Source organism: Sciurus carolinensis, assembly GCF_902686445.1.
Source record: "Sciurus carolinensis chromosome 14 unlocalized genomic scaffold, mSciCar1.2 scaffold_101_arrow_ctg1, whole genome shotgun sequence".
NCBI classification, from domain to species: domain Eukaryota; kingdom Metazoa; phylum Chordata; class Mammalia; order Rodentia; family Sciuridae; genus Sciurus; species Sciurus carolinensis.
This window is the reverse complement of record NW_025920105.1, coordinates 590,098-605,292: the sequence shown is the minus strand read 5'-3', so window position 1 is coordinate 605,292 and position 15,195 is coordinate 590,098.

Genomic DNA, 15,195 nt, shown 5'->3' with positions numbered 1-15,195 from the left:
CATTTTAAAAATACTCTCATTAAAATGTACTTTGATATCAAAAATTTAATGACACCATTGAGGTGATCCTGTGTTACATGATAGTTTTCATCACAAAAGAAATATGTCAAGTTTGCAACTACTTCTCTTTCACCTGAATTTGTGAAATTGTTCTATTTAAAAATCCCATAGTGATGGGTTTGTGGCTTAGTTGTAGAAAGCTTACCTAGCATGTGTGAGGCACTGGGTTTGATTTTCAGCACCACATATAAAATATAAAATAAAAGTCCATCAACTACTAAAACAAAAAGTAAAATTGTCATACACATATGATCTCATTGTAATCAAATTATTTTTTCTGTCCCCCTCCCTTTTCCATTCCTCCCATATATGTGACTTGAAAGGCATCTGTAGTGAGGTCACCTTTCATCTGGTGTCTGGGGTACCTAATTTTGTTGTGGTTCCCACCCCCTGACCAGTTTTCCAGTATTCTGCTGTATACATTGTATTCTTCTCAAGAGCTTTTGGCTCTTTTAGAATACAATACAATTTGTTTTTCAAAATATTAGCACTGTTTTAGAAGGGATTTGAGTATAGAAAGACATGATGAAGAAAGCACCTGGCATAGTGTGACTGAGTTATTCTGAACAGCCCCCAGTTTCTCTGTAGGGACTTACATTTTTTTTTTACCTAGAATATCCTTTCTTTTGCCATTTAGAAAACCCCTATTCATCCTTCAATTCTTGGTTGAATGGGAAGAATCTCCCAATACTTACATCCAGCCCATCAGATTATTTCTCTGGAAATTTAGAACCTGAACAGTGATAAAAAGGACAGCAGAAAAACTCACAGTTTTGTCATAAAGAAGTAGCACCTATGGAGATTGATGCAGGTGTTTGGGACTATGAGATCACCTGGCAAAGTCAAGCACCTCCTTTCTTCAACAGCACCCTCAGTTTCCTGTGATCCCTCTGGTGTCCTCTAATATATTATTTTTATTTAAAGCAACCATATGTGTTTCTGCAACTTGTAGCACATATCCACAACTGCTTTCCTGTCTCCCCTGAATTGAGTTAGTCTGACAGAATAAACAGTAGTTACACAGAGGTTATTTTAGAGTATCTCCTTCTGAGACCCAACCTTGAGAAAGAAGGTCATGGTCATACACACATCCTGCCTCATTCTGAGAAGCCCTGGACTAGATGGTTAGGACAATATAGATGATTCTTTTTTGCCAAGTAGCCATGCCCATCCTGTGCTGGAAGGCCAAGGAAGATGCTGAATGCCACAGGGCTACAGAAAAGAAAACAGCAGGTCCTGTTTTAACACACAGGTTAGAGTAGCAAATACTGTCTAGACTACTCCACAAACAGGGAAAGACCTTGTTATGTGCTCACCTGTACTTCTCTGTTTCCATACTCTTCCTGGCACACTGATAGCACTCAAATTGTGCTCACCTTTATGCTAATAAAGTATTACCATCAGCTGTACTGTTTACATGGTGAGACTGACTCAGGTGAGCAAAGTGGTTCAAGGTCATTCATTGGTGATATGGCATGCTGATTAGAGCAGACCTCATGTTAATTTGTCCCATAACCAAATCAGTGTATGAAACTGATGGGCAACTCTGCAAGTCCCCTTTCATTCCATTCATATGGAATTCCACAGGAGCTTTTAAGCCACCAGTTGGGGAAGCAATGGCAGGTGTACAAGTGAGATTGACTGAAGAGCCTTGTGGATAAAGAAGAGCAGAACCATTTGGGATGCTATTACATGTGGGTGAAAGTGGGTCAAACCAGACATCAGAAGTTTCCAGGGCTAGAAGAAAAACATGAGAATCCAGTATGTTAAATAGGTCAGAAAAGGAGGAACCAAGTAGCCAGAATGCAGTGAAGAAAGGGTATGAAGTGGGTATGGTTCTGCAAATCAGAGCCAAGTGGAGCCCAACTTTTGGGTGTAGCCTATGTGATAAAATGGAGTGGAGCTGAAGTGATGGGCAGATAGGATCCTGTGAAGTCATGTGGTGCTCAAAAAATGTTTGGATCCAGCAGGGTGGAGCTCATTGGAGCCATAAATCCCAGTCCCTAGCCTCAAGAAAAAAAATGGGTGAGCAACAAATTCAGGGTCGGTCAGGTGAGCTCATTCTGAAAACAAAGAGTACATGAGGTAAGTAGACAGTGTGGTGGGTGCATTTACAGTAGGCAAAGGATGCCCAGGGAGTCCAGAGAGGCACATAAGCTTTGAAAATCATTTTGAACCTTGCTCTAGACCAAACTACAAAGCAGGGCCCTTGGTCTTGCTTTATATGTGAACTCAGAGTCTTTTCTGTTGGAGACTGTTTCTCACATTTACAATTAGGGACTGGAGTAAGGAAGAAGATGTCATGGTGAAGCCTTCCTTAGTTCTTTCCTCTCTCTGGTTGCTGTCAACGTTCCATGTATTCAGGTGACTTGGGATTCATGGGATTCCTGGGAAGGGCCTTGGTGAATATCTGCATAGAGATTTTGCTTTCTGGAAGCAACCATTGTTGGAGGTGTGTTCACAGAGGCTTCTTCTAGTATTTGCTGTGTAGATGGTGCAACCTGGAGGACCAAAGATGGTAAGCATGTTGTGTGGCTGTCACTGAAGACTAGGTCAGATGTCACAGCCCACTTCACTCACATGTGATGAAGGAGCTTTCTGGTGCCTGGGCAGTGAGATAATCATAGGTGGGGAAGGTGACCATGACATTTGCCAGGATCAACCTTGGGGGTCTCACTGTGCCTGTAAAGCAGTACCAGGAGCAACACCCATCTCTGAGACTGGTGTAAGGCCAAGTCCCCATTCTGTAATTCTCTAAAAGACAGTTTGGAATGGGTAGGTAGGGGATCTGCATTATGACTCTTAACATTTAGTTTTCCATATGGAAACATATCACTTCATATTTTAAAATAAAACTCTTATAGATGGGACTCTTTTCTAGAAATGGGGGACAAATATGAACAAAAATGCCAGTAATTTCTGCTTCAATCCTTATGAGGACTGCTGTTCCACTGGTGTGACACAAGAATTAAGACACTAAAAGGCATGGAGAATTTATGAAGCCCCAGTAATTAGTGAGCTCTTGTGCTTTCTCAAATTTTTAAGTTTGAACATTAGAGAAGCTTCCCAAGGCAAGTGTAGAAAGAAAAGTTTGTTTAAATAATAGTAACATAGACTCCTCCTGAGAGGGAGAAGTGGGTCATAGCTCATGTCCTGGTATCCCCAGAAGTGAAAACATCTTGCTGCTTTTATGTTTTGGTTTTCTGTGTTCTCCAGTTCTCTTACCCTTTATCTTTTTCCTTCCTCTGTAGATTGAGAAAATGCAGGTATGATGTTCAAAAGCTGAGAAGCAGATGGGCTTGAAGGGCCAAGGTGGAGTAACCCAGACAATAGCTTTCCCAGAGGAATTAATTAGTAATTTTTACAATTCCCTGCAATAAGGAACAATTCTTAGGACAGGTTACCTTAGCAACAGGTTAGGAAGGGGTAGGTTATCTTGGTAAGGGTGGGGGAAGGTCTCTGGATGCATTGACAATTCATTAACTCCAAGAGTGATTTCAACATCCCAGATCCAAACTGACATCCACTTTCCTGATAGAACCTCATTACCCATCTGCACTGACTGCCTATATTGAATGCTTGCATCAGTGACCCTTTTAGGCATCTGACCTCATGTTACCATCCAAGGCAAGGTTTAACCTGCTCAGTTATTCTAAAACCCCCCATCATGTCACTTAGCTTACTCCCAGTCCTTTCCTACCTGTGAAAAAAAGGCCTCCTTCAGAAACTGGCCCTCACCTACTTCCCCAGTAGCATTTCTCAATTTTTCTCAGATATTTCCAGGACACCTCCCTCACTCCACCAGTACACAACTCTTAATATGGGTTTTTCCCTTGTAAGAAGTTCTAATTCCTAATTAGATGCTAGGGCATGGCAGAACTACACTTTAGACATTTTCTAGAGTCCAACAGAATCTGCCCATCTCTAAGCTGCCTTGGTTAATAAAAAGTTTCAATACTAGAGAGCCTTTCAGTACTGGTTTTGCAAGAAGTCTATACTTTCTTCAATCTCTTAATTAATTTTACAAGTGAAATTATCCTCCAACTAAGAAAGGAACTGTCATTACTGTAAGCTCCTTACCCATAAAAGACAGAGGAAGGACAGGAAACAAACATTGGATCAGCAAGCTTTCCTTTATTTTGCAGTGATGTCCATTGATCAGGCATGGAAAGACCAAATTTCTGAGTATGAAGATGACCCTCCAGTTTACAGAGGATTATGAAATCTCTTCATGTCATGGTGCATTTTATTTTTCCTTTATTGAACTTATCATTACAGAACTAATAGCATTATATTTTTAGTAAGACTTTCAACATCATTTATTATGCAATATCAATTGTAAATGGCAAATTAGAAGAAGGCATATTTTATAGATATTTTATAGATTGCACACCAATGTTGAGTTTATTCATTACTGAAAAGTGAAAATGAAACACAAACAAAGAGTAGTCACTACACATTGGTGAATACTCACAATTTCTACCATTGATATGTTAGTGAGTTGGAAAGAACTGAAAGGAACCTGACTGAAGATTGACCTGCTTTCCCTTTCCCTTCGCATCCTCAACTGGAGAGGTGGACTAATACAATGAAGTATTATGAGTGCCAAAGGAGAAAACAAAGTTCCTCATTCTTGGTGAAGAATACACTGCTTTACTTGTACATTTGAATCTAGTTCTCATTGGACCCCACAGTATGGTCTTTCTGGGATTCAGAACCATCCCTGTGTGTATTTATTGGAAGAGGGAACACACTTAGCTTATACACTCATTGCCTCTCTGCTCCCATAGTTTTGGACACACTGGACTTCTGTGCTGATGGAAATTAAAACTCCTTAATATGCATGAGGAGGTCAGATGCAGTAAATGTGAAGCAAACCTCAATGGATTCAGAGAAGGCTTTATTCCTTCATAGACTCCAGTGCTCTCAGGGCCCATTTGCCAGGTGAGAAAAATTGGTCATAAGTTACAGAGGGGATTTTGGTTTGATAGGGTAAAATGAGGAAGATGCAATCATTGGAAAACATGCAAGTGCAGTTTTGACTGTCAGGGGTTAGTTGTACAGCTTAAAACCAGACCCCAAGCGATGAGTACTTATATTTTGTCCCTAGTCATATAGGACTCATTAGCCATGGGGGAAGGTTAAGGTTTAGGACCCAGCATTGAGTGTCTACCCTTTACCCTCAGATCCATTGTTATCAGGAAAGAATACACTGGGAGAGGTTTAATGTCCGAACAATTTTCTCCTCCCTCATTCCAAGTCACACCATCCCTCCATTTTTCTTGGGGAGCTGTTTTACAGGAATATTACTTTCCATAATCCTTCAAATGTGCTTACATGTATGTGCTATGTTCATTCATGTGGTCCACTATCCTCATGGAATTCACCCTTGAAACATAAGCACAAAGACACAGTAAATAAAAATTTATAATAGCAGTAGCAGGCTATTCACAGATGGACAGGACCACTTTGAGCAAGGATCCTGGATGTGTAGAAGGAACACTGTGGCATTAGTCCTCCTTTCCTCCTCTTTCTTACTCTCTCCATCTCTCCTTCCTTCTCTTCCTTCCATAGAATTAAGAATATTAGTAGACTCTCTTTACTCAAAAAACATTTATAAGTGCACATTACAGTATTATAAACTATAAGCAAAGAATTATACAGAAAATATCTAGAAGTACTTTATCTTATATAATTGAAATGCATATCCATTGAAGACCAGCACCCCAGTTTACCCTAATTCAATACCAAGGCAACCAACATGGCTACTTTGTGTTTCCATGTTTTTTTTTTTTTTTTTTTTTTTGGTACTAGGGGCAGAACTTAGTGACAATCACTAAGCCATATTCCCAGCACTTTTTGTATTTAATGACAGGGACTCACTGAGTTGTTCAGGGACTTGATAATTTCTTGAGGCTGACCTCAAACTCATGATACTTCTGACTCAGCCTTTCGAGTTGCTAGGGTGTTTCCATGATTTTGACATTTTTAAATACCTAATGTAAATGATAATACACAGTTTTTGACTTTCAACTACCATAATTCCAGTCTTCTCTATGTTGTCTTGAATGCCAGGTTTCAAATCTTTCTAAGGGCCAAATAATAAACCCCTTTAATTCTTCAGTTGATTTGAAAAAAAATTGTTTCTATACCTTGGCTGTTGTTCATGATGCTGTTACAGGCATGCAAGTGGTAATATCTCCTAGAAATCCTGATTTCAGTTTATATAACCTGAAGAGAGATGGTGGTGACATATGGTCATTCTGCTTAAATTTTTGTGCAGATTTCATGATAGTGTCCTTAATTGCTTAACCATTTCACATTCCCACCAGTAACATATGAGAACGGCAGTTTCTCCATATCTTCTACAGCAGTTCTTTTTGCTCTTTTTTTTATAATCACCATTCTAACAGAAGAGTGGTGATACCTTGAACTGGTTTTCTTTCTAGTGTTTCTCATGGACAAATTAGAGCTGTCATAGTCATTGGTAGAGGCATTTAATTTTCCAATACATTGTGATTTTACCAAATCAATTTGATCAATATCTACATTCATTGTATATTTAATGTGCATTTCTGCAATGATTAGTTTATAAAGAGAATTTGTCAATGCCTGTGGAGAATTTGGTTTTCTTCATTGGAGACATGTCTTTTGAGATTTTTTGCTGTATTTGTTTGTTTATTTTTGGAACCAGCTCTTGAACTTAGGGTGCTTAAACACGAATCCATATCATCAACCCTGTTTATTTTTTATTGTGAAAAAGAGTCTCAACACATTGGTTACAGTCTCACTAAGTGGCTGAGGATGGCCTAGAACCTGGGATACTACTTTTGCAGACTCCTGAGGCATTAGGATTACAATCAAGAGCTACTGCACACAGCTCTTTGTAAATTTTTAATTAGCTATTATTATAGAGTGCTAGAGATTATTTATATATGTTGGACATTTTTCTCTTCTCAGTTGATGTTTAAGAAATTTCTACCCATCTCTCTGTTAAATCTTTTCTCTGCTCATGCTTTACTTTGCAGTGTAAAAGCTTTTGGTTAATGAAGTTTCACCTATTTATGCTTTTGTTCCCTGTTCTTTCAGTGTCATAGCCAAGAAAACATTCCTAAAGCAATCTTGTGAGGGTTTTCATGTGGTTTTCCTTTTTATATTTTTCCCACAAGTTTATTATTTCTTCTTTTATTTTATATTGAAACATAATAACTTCACCTGCTTATGGGGTACAGCATGCTATTTTGATACATATAATACTGTGTGGTGATCAAATCAGAGTGAAGATTATATTAGTCATCTTAGGGGAATGGGCAAAGTTTGGTAAATGGGACCCACATATTTTCTTCTAGGAATTATATAGATTCCTATGCCATATTTACATTTTAATTGCTGTTGTGTTTATGCTTTCATATTGTGTAAGATAGCATTCTGATTTCTTTCTTCTGCATCATTTCTTTAACAGGTTTTCCTTTCTTTCATGTATTTTAGTAGTCTCTTGTCAAAGAGGAGCTGACAGCATATGTCTGGGCTTATCTATGTTCTCCTTGATGTGCATTGGTGTGCATGCTGCTTTCTATTTCAGTGATATAGTGTCTTAATTCCTATAGCTCTGTAATACATTTTGAAATTAGGAAGTCCAATGTTTTCAGTTTTGCTCTATTTAAAGTTTGATTTGTTCAGGGTATGTCTCAGTCCATTTGTGCTACTATAACTGTAGATCACAGATCTTTCAATTTATAATAATACAAATGTATTATTCTCAGTATTCTGGGGACTAGGATTTCCAAAATCATACCCCTTTCCAGTTATAAAGAACACAAGTAATACTTAAGATTGTCAGGAATAATGTGCACACATTGCTAATGGGACTGCAATTTGGTGCAGCCGCTGTGGAAAGCAGTAGAGAGATTTCTTAGAAAATTTGTAATGGGATGCTCTCTTCACAGGGCAATCCAAGATGGGGGCCTAGAGGGAGACTGCACCCCCAGTCACTCCAGAACCCAGGAGTTAAGTAGGGGAGGCATTGAGAGACTCGGACTGAAATAGAGCCATGGGTGAGTCTGCCCACTGGGTAAAGCTCGGCCCGGGTGGCAGGCCCCGATAGAGGTGGCTGATCAGAGCTGGGCAGGGCAGCTAGATTCTTCCACAGGCAGTCCTGTGCACTCCGGAGGTGGGCCCCGCCCACACAGACAGCTTCTCCAGGTTCCCGGAGCGGGCCCGCTAGTGAGAGCCTTTCTGACCAGAACAAGCTCCAAGTCCTGGAGCCAGTGCAGCACAGCATACTCTGGCACACAAGCAGCTTAAGGGACCAGGATAGGGCAGCCAGAGACCTCCCCAAGTAGCCTGGACCCCTGCAGTGGGAGGTGCCTTTCAAGGCTAGCTTCTCAGACCAGACCGCCCAGTGAGAGGTTTTCTACATAGAACCAGCCAAAAGCCCCCGAACCAATGGAGAGCTTCGATCCACAAGCAGCCTCTGGGATCAGGGCAGGGCAGTCAGAGACCTCTTCAGGCGGCTCTGCCCACTCCGGCCACAGGCTCTCTTCATGGAGTGATCCAAGATGGGGGTCTAGAGGGTTACTGAACCCCCAGTCGCTCCAGAACCCAGGAGTTAAGAAGGGGAGGCATTGAGAGACTCGGACTGAAATAGAGCCACAGGTGAGTCTGCCCACTGGGTAAAGCTTGGCCCGGGTGGCAGGCACAGATAGGAGTGGCTTATCAGAGCAGGACAGGGCAGCTAGAGTCTTCCCCAGGTATCCTTCCACACTCCAGCGGTGGGCTCCTTCCACATGGCCAGCTGCACGGTGCAGGCCCCCAGTGAGAGCCTTTCCACACAGAGTCAGCTCCAAACACTGGAACCAGTAGGGGGCTAGAGGCAGCTTTCTTTGGATGCACTGCATTATCAGATTCCTCCAAGATATCATGCTACTGAAGGCTGGGAGGTGATACACTGGAAATCTACCGGGACACTATAAGCCGATAGCAGAAACTGCAATATCTCAGGGTCCCACTGACAGCTGACCAATATGAGAAAACAAGGGAAGAAAATGTCCCAAACAAACCTAGATACTACATCAATAAAACCCAATGACAGCACAGCAGAAGAAATGTCAGAAAGGAGTTCAGAATGTACGTAATTAAACATGATCAGGGAAGCTAATGAGGAGATGAAAGAGCAAATGCAGGCATTGAAGGAGGAGATGAAAGAGCAAATGCAGGCATTAAATGATCGCACCAATCAACAGTTAAAATACCAAATACGGAAAGCAAGAGATCATGTCAATAAAGAGAGATACTGAAAAAAAAAAAAAAACGAACTGAAATACTTGAAATGAAGGAAACAATAAACCAAGTTAAAAACTCCATAGAAAGCATAACCAATAGGATAGAACACCTGGAAGACAGAACCTCAGACATTGAAGACAAATTATTTAATCTTGAAAGCAAAGTTGGCCAAACAGAAAAGATGGTAAGAAATCATGAACAGAATCTACAAGAATTATGGGATATCATGAAAAGGCCAAATTTAAGAATTATTGGGATTGAGGAAGGCTTAGAGAAACAAACCAAAGGAATGAACAATCTATTCAATGAAATAATAACAGAAAATTTCCAAAATCTGAAGAATGAAATGGAAAACCAAGTACAAGAGGCTTATAGAACTCCAAACATACAAAATTACAACAGACCCACACCAAGGCACATTATTATGAAAATACCTAACATACAAAATAAAGACAGAATTTTAAAGGCCGCGAAAGAAAAGAATCGAATCACATTCAGAGGGAACCCAATAAGAATATCAGCAGATTTTTCAATCCATACCCTAAAAGCTAGAAGGGCCTGGAAGAACATATACCAAGCCCTGAAAGAAAACGGATGCCAACCAAGAACCTTATACCCAGCAAAACTTACCTTCAAATTTGACGATGAAATAAGATCCTTCCATGATAAACAAAAGCTAAAGGAATTTACAAAAAGAAAGCCAGCATTACAGAACATTCTCAGCAAAATATTCCATGAGGAAGAGATAAAAAACAACGATGCAAATCAGCAACAGGAGGCGCAAGCCTAAAGGAACAGCCAAATAAAGGAGAAACCAAATCATGTCCAAAACAAATATGCGTCAATTGACTGGGAATACAAATCATATCACAATAATAACCCTGAATGTCAATGGCCTGAATTCATCAATCAAAAGACACAGACTGGCAGATTGGATTAAAAAGAAAAATCCAACAATATGCTGCCTGCAAGAGACTCATCTCATAGAAAGAGACACCCATAGACTAAAGGTGAAAGGATGGGGAAAAACGTACCATGCAAACGGACACAGCAAAAAAGCTGGAGTATCCATCCTCATTTCAGATAATGTGGACTTCAAACCAAAACTAGTCAGAAGGGATAAAGAAGGACATTACATGCTGCTTAAGGGAAGCATAAATCAACAAGACATAACAATCATAAATATCTATGTCCCGAACATTGGCTCACCCACGTACATCAAACAAATCCTTCTCAATTCCAGAAATCAAATAGACCATAACACAATAATACTAGGCAATTTTAACACACTTCTCTCACCACTGGATAGATCGTCCAAACAAAAATTGAATAAAGAAACTATAGATCTCAACAACACAATCAACAATTTTGACTTAACGGACATATATAGAATATAGCATCCAACAAAGAACGAATACACTTTCTTCTCAGCAGCACATGGATCCTTCTCTAAAATTGACCATATTTTATGCCACAAAGCTACTGTTAGCAAATACAAGAAGATAGAGATACTACCTTGTACTCTATCAGATCATAATGGATTGAAATTAGAAATAAATGACAATAAAAAACAGAAACTTCTCCAATACCTGGAGATTAAATAATACACTATTATATGATGAATGGATAACAGAAGACATCAGGAGGGAAATAAAAAAATTCTTAGAAGTAAACGAGAACAAAGACACATCATATCAAAATCTCTGGGACACTATGAAAGCAGTACTTAGAGGAAGATTTATTTCATGGGTGCATTCAAAAAAAGAAGTAGAAATCAACAAATAAACGACTTAACACTACAGCTCAAAGCGCTAGAAAAAGAAAAGCAGACCAATACCAAAAGTAGTAGAAGACAGGAAATAGTTAAGATCAGAGCCGAAATCAATGAAATCAAAACAAAAGAAACAATCAGAAAAATTAACAAAATAAAGAGTTGGTTCTTTGAAAAAATAAATAAAATTGATAAACCCTTAGCCACACTAACAAAGAGAAAGAGGGAGAAAACTCAAATTACTAAAATTCAGAATGAACAAGGAAACATCACAACAGACACGAATGAAATACAAAACATAATTAGAAGCTATTTCAAAAATCTATACTCCAACAAAACAGAAAACCTCGAAGACATCAACAAATTTCTAGAGGCATATGAATTACCTAAACTGAACGAGGAGGACATACACAACTTATATAAACCAATTTCAAGCTATGAAATAGAAGAGGTCATCAAAAGCCTACCAACAAAGAAAAGTCCAGGACCCGATGGGTTCTCAGCCGAGTTCTACAAAACCTTTAAAGAAGAGCTCATTCCAATACTCCTCAAACTATTCCATGAAATAGAAGAGGAGGGAACCCTCCCAAACTCGTTCTATGAAGCCAATATCACCCTGATATCTAAACCTGACAGAGACATTTGAGGAAAGAAAATTTCAGACCAATATTCTTAATGAACATCGACACAAAAATTCTCAACAAAATTTTAGCAAATCACATACAAATATATATTAAAAAGATAGTGCACCATGATCAAGTGAGTTTTATCCCAGGGATGCAAGGTTGGTTCAAGAATCGGAAATCAATAAATGTCATTCACCATATCAAGAGACATAAATAAGAATCACATGATTATTTCAATAGATGCAGAAAAAGCATTCGATAATATACAGCATCCCTTCATGCTCAAAACACTAGAAAAAATTGGGGTAGTGGGAACATTCCTTAACATTATAAAGGCAATCTATGCAAAGCCCATGGCTAATATCATTCTAAATGGTGAAAAACTGAAAGTGTTCCCCCTAAAAACTGGAGCAATGCAGGGATGCCCTCTTTCACCACTTCTTTTCAACATCGTCCTTGAGACTCTAGCCAGAGCAATCAGACAAACCAAAGAAATTAAAGGGATACAAATAGGAAAAGAAGAACTCAAACTATCCCTGTTCACTGATGACATGATTATATATTTAGAGGAACCTGGAAATTCCACCAGAAAACTTTTAGAACTCATAAGTGAATTCAGGAAAGTAGCAGATTACAAGATCAATGCTAATAAATCTAATGCATTTTTCTACATAAGTGATGAATCTTCAGAAAGAGAAATTAGGAAAACTACCCCATTCACAATAGCATCGAATAAAATTAAAATACTTGGGAATCAATCTCACAAAGAGGTGAAAGACCTCTACAATGAGAACTACAGAACACTAAAGAAAGGAATTAAAGAAAACCTTAGAAGATGGAAAGATCTCCCATGTTCCTGGATAGGCAGAATTAATATTGTCAAAATGGCTATAGTACCTAAAGTGCTATGCAGATTCAATGCAATTCCAATTAAAATCCAAATGATGTACCTTGCAGAAATAGAGCAAGCAATTATGACATTCATCTGAAGAATAAAAAACCTAGAATAGCTAAAGTAATCCTCAGTAGCAAGTTCGAAGTAGGGGGTATTGCAATACCAGATCTTCAACTCTACTACAAAGCAATAGTAACAAAAGTGGCATGGTATTGGTACCAAAATAGACAGGTAGATCAATGGTACAGAATAGAGGACATGGAAACAAACCCAAATACATACAATTTTCTCATACTAGACAGTTTCCAAAAATATGCAATGGAGAAAAGATAGCCTCTTCAACAAATGGTGCTGGGAAAACTGGAAAACCATATGCAATAGAATGAAATTAAACCCCTATCTCTCACCCTACACAAAACTCAACTCAAAATGGATCAAGGACCTCGGAATCAGACCAGAGACCCTGCATCTTATAGAAGAAAATGTAGGTCCAAATCTTCAACTTGTTGGCTTAGGATCAGACTTCCTTAACAGGACTCCCATAGCACAAGAAATAAAAGGAAGAATCAAAAACTGGGATAGATTCAAACTAAAAAGCTTTCTCTCAGCAAAGGAAACTATCAGAAATGTGAAGAGAGAGCCTACAGAGTGGGAGAATATCTTTGCCAACCATACCTCAGATAGAGCGCTAATTTCCAGAATCTATAAAGAACTCAAAAAACTCTACACGAAGAATACAAATAATCCAATCAACAAATGAGCTAAGGAAATGAACAGATACTTCACAGAAGAAGATGTACAAGTAATCAACAGATATATGAAAAAATGTTCAACATCCCTAGTAATAAGTGAAATGCAAATCAAAACTACCCTAAGATTTCATCTCACCCCAATTAGAATGGCAATTATCAAGAATACAAGCAACAATAGGTGTTGGCGAGGATGTGGTGAAAAAGGAACACTCATAAATTGCTGGTGGGGTTGCAAATTACCTCATCCACTCTGGAAAGCATTGTGGAGATTCCTCAGAAAGCTTGGAATGGAAACACCATTTGACCCAGCTATCCCACTCCTTGGCCTATACCCAAAGGACTTAAAATCAGCATACTACAGAGATACAGCCACATCAATGTTCATTGCTGCTCAATTCACCATAGCCAGATTGTGGAACCAACCTAGATGCCCTTCAGTTGATGAATGGATAAAGAAACTGTGGCATATTATATACAATGGAATATTACTCCGCAATGAAGAATGATAAAATTATGGCATTTGTAGGCAAATGGATGAAATTGGAGTATATCATGCTAAGTGAGATAAGCCAATCTCAAAAAACTAAAGGACGAATGATCTCGCTGATAAGCGGATGAGGACATATAATGGGGGGTGGGAGGGTTTAGCATTAGGTTTAGGGTTAGGTTTAGGTTTAGGGATAAGGAGAGCGGTAAGAATGAAGGAAAGAAGGACTGTATGGAGGGAAAAGAGGGGTGGAAGGGGTGGGTGAGAACGGAAAAAAAAAACATCATTGCCCTATGTAAACGTATGATGACACAAATGGTATGCCTTGACTCTATGTACAAATAGAGAAACAACATGTATCCCGTTTGTATACAATAAAAAAAAAGAAAAAAAAAAGAAAAATTGTAATGGATCCATTATTTGATCTAGTTATCCCATGCTTAGTTATATATAAAAAGGACTTAAAATGTGCATATACATTAATGCAGTCACAACAATATGTATTGAAACTCAATTCAAAATATGAATGAAATCAACCTAGGTGCCCCTCAGCACATAAATAGATAAGAAATTTTGACATATTAGTGACATTATATGCCAATCAAGTAACCTCAGTCTTGATCTTACATAAGTACCGCCATCCCAGGACACAAGAGAAATTTTGTTATTAATATACAGGTCTGCAGATAATATTCATGGGAAAAATGCCTTTGTGAGAATAAAGGAACTAAGTTGGCACACTGTTTTAACCTCTCATCATATCTTTTCCACAAATTGTTGTTACTGTACTGATTACCACTGGGATGAAAGTATACATAGCTCTACCAAAAAGAAATATTTATACTGAGATTGGAGATGTTGATATCATAGGAGTATATTCCTGAGAAAATGCAGTGGGGATGCTATACAAATTTATTTTTTGAACAACCTTAAAAAACTCTTTTTCTCTCTAGTTTTACATATTCTGCGCATATAGTGTTCATAATTTTGAGCACTTATTCAGTGACAGCAATCCCAAATGTTAACTTGTATTGAACACTTCATGTAATATAGTCCCTGTGATAACAAAATAAAGGCAATAATGAGAAGCAAGTCAATTTAGAATCTTGAAAGGTTTAAGCCTCAAAGTTAGTCTTCTGTGTGTTAAAATATAACTGAATATATTGATATCATATGATTGTTGTGCTAAGTTAATTAAGTCCTTCAAAAAGACATGTATATATTTTTCACCTTTCTCCATAAACTTCTGAAGTTCATACCTGTGAGTTACGATCATTATTCATCCAGTTAATATGCTTCAGACATTTCCCTCCATTTATATC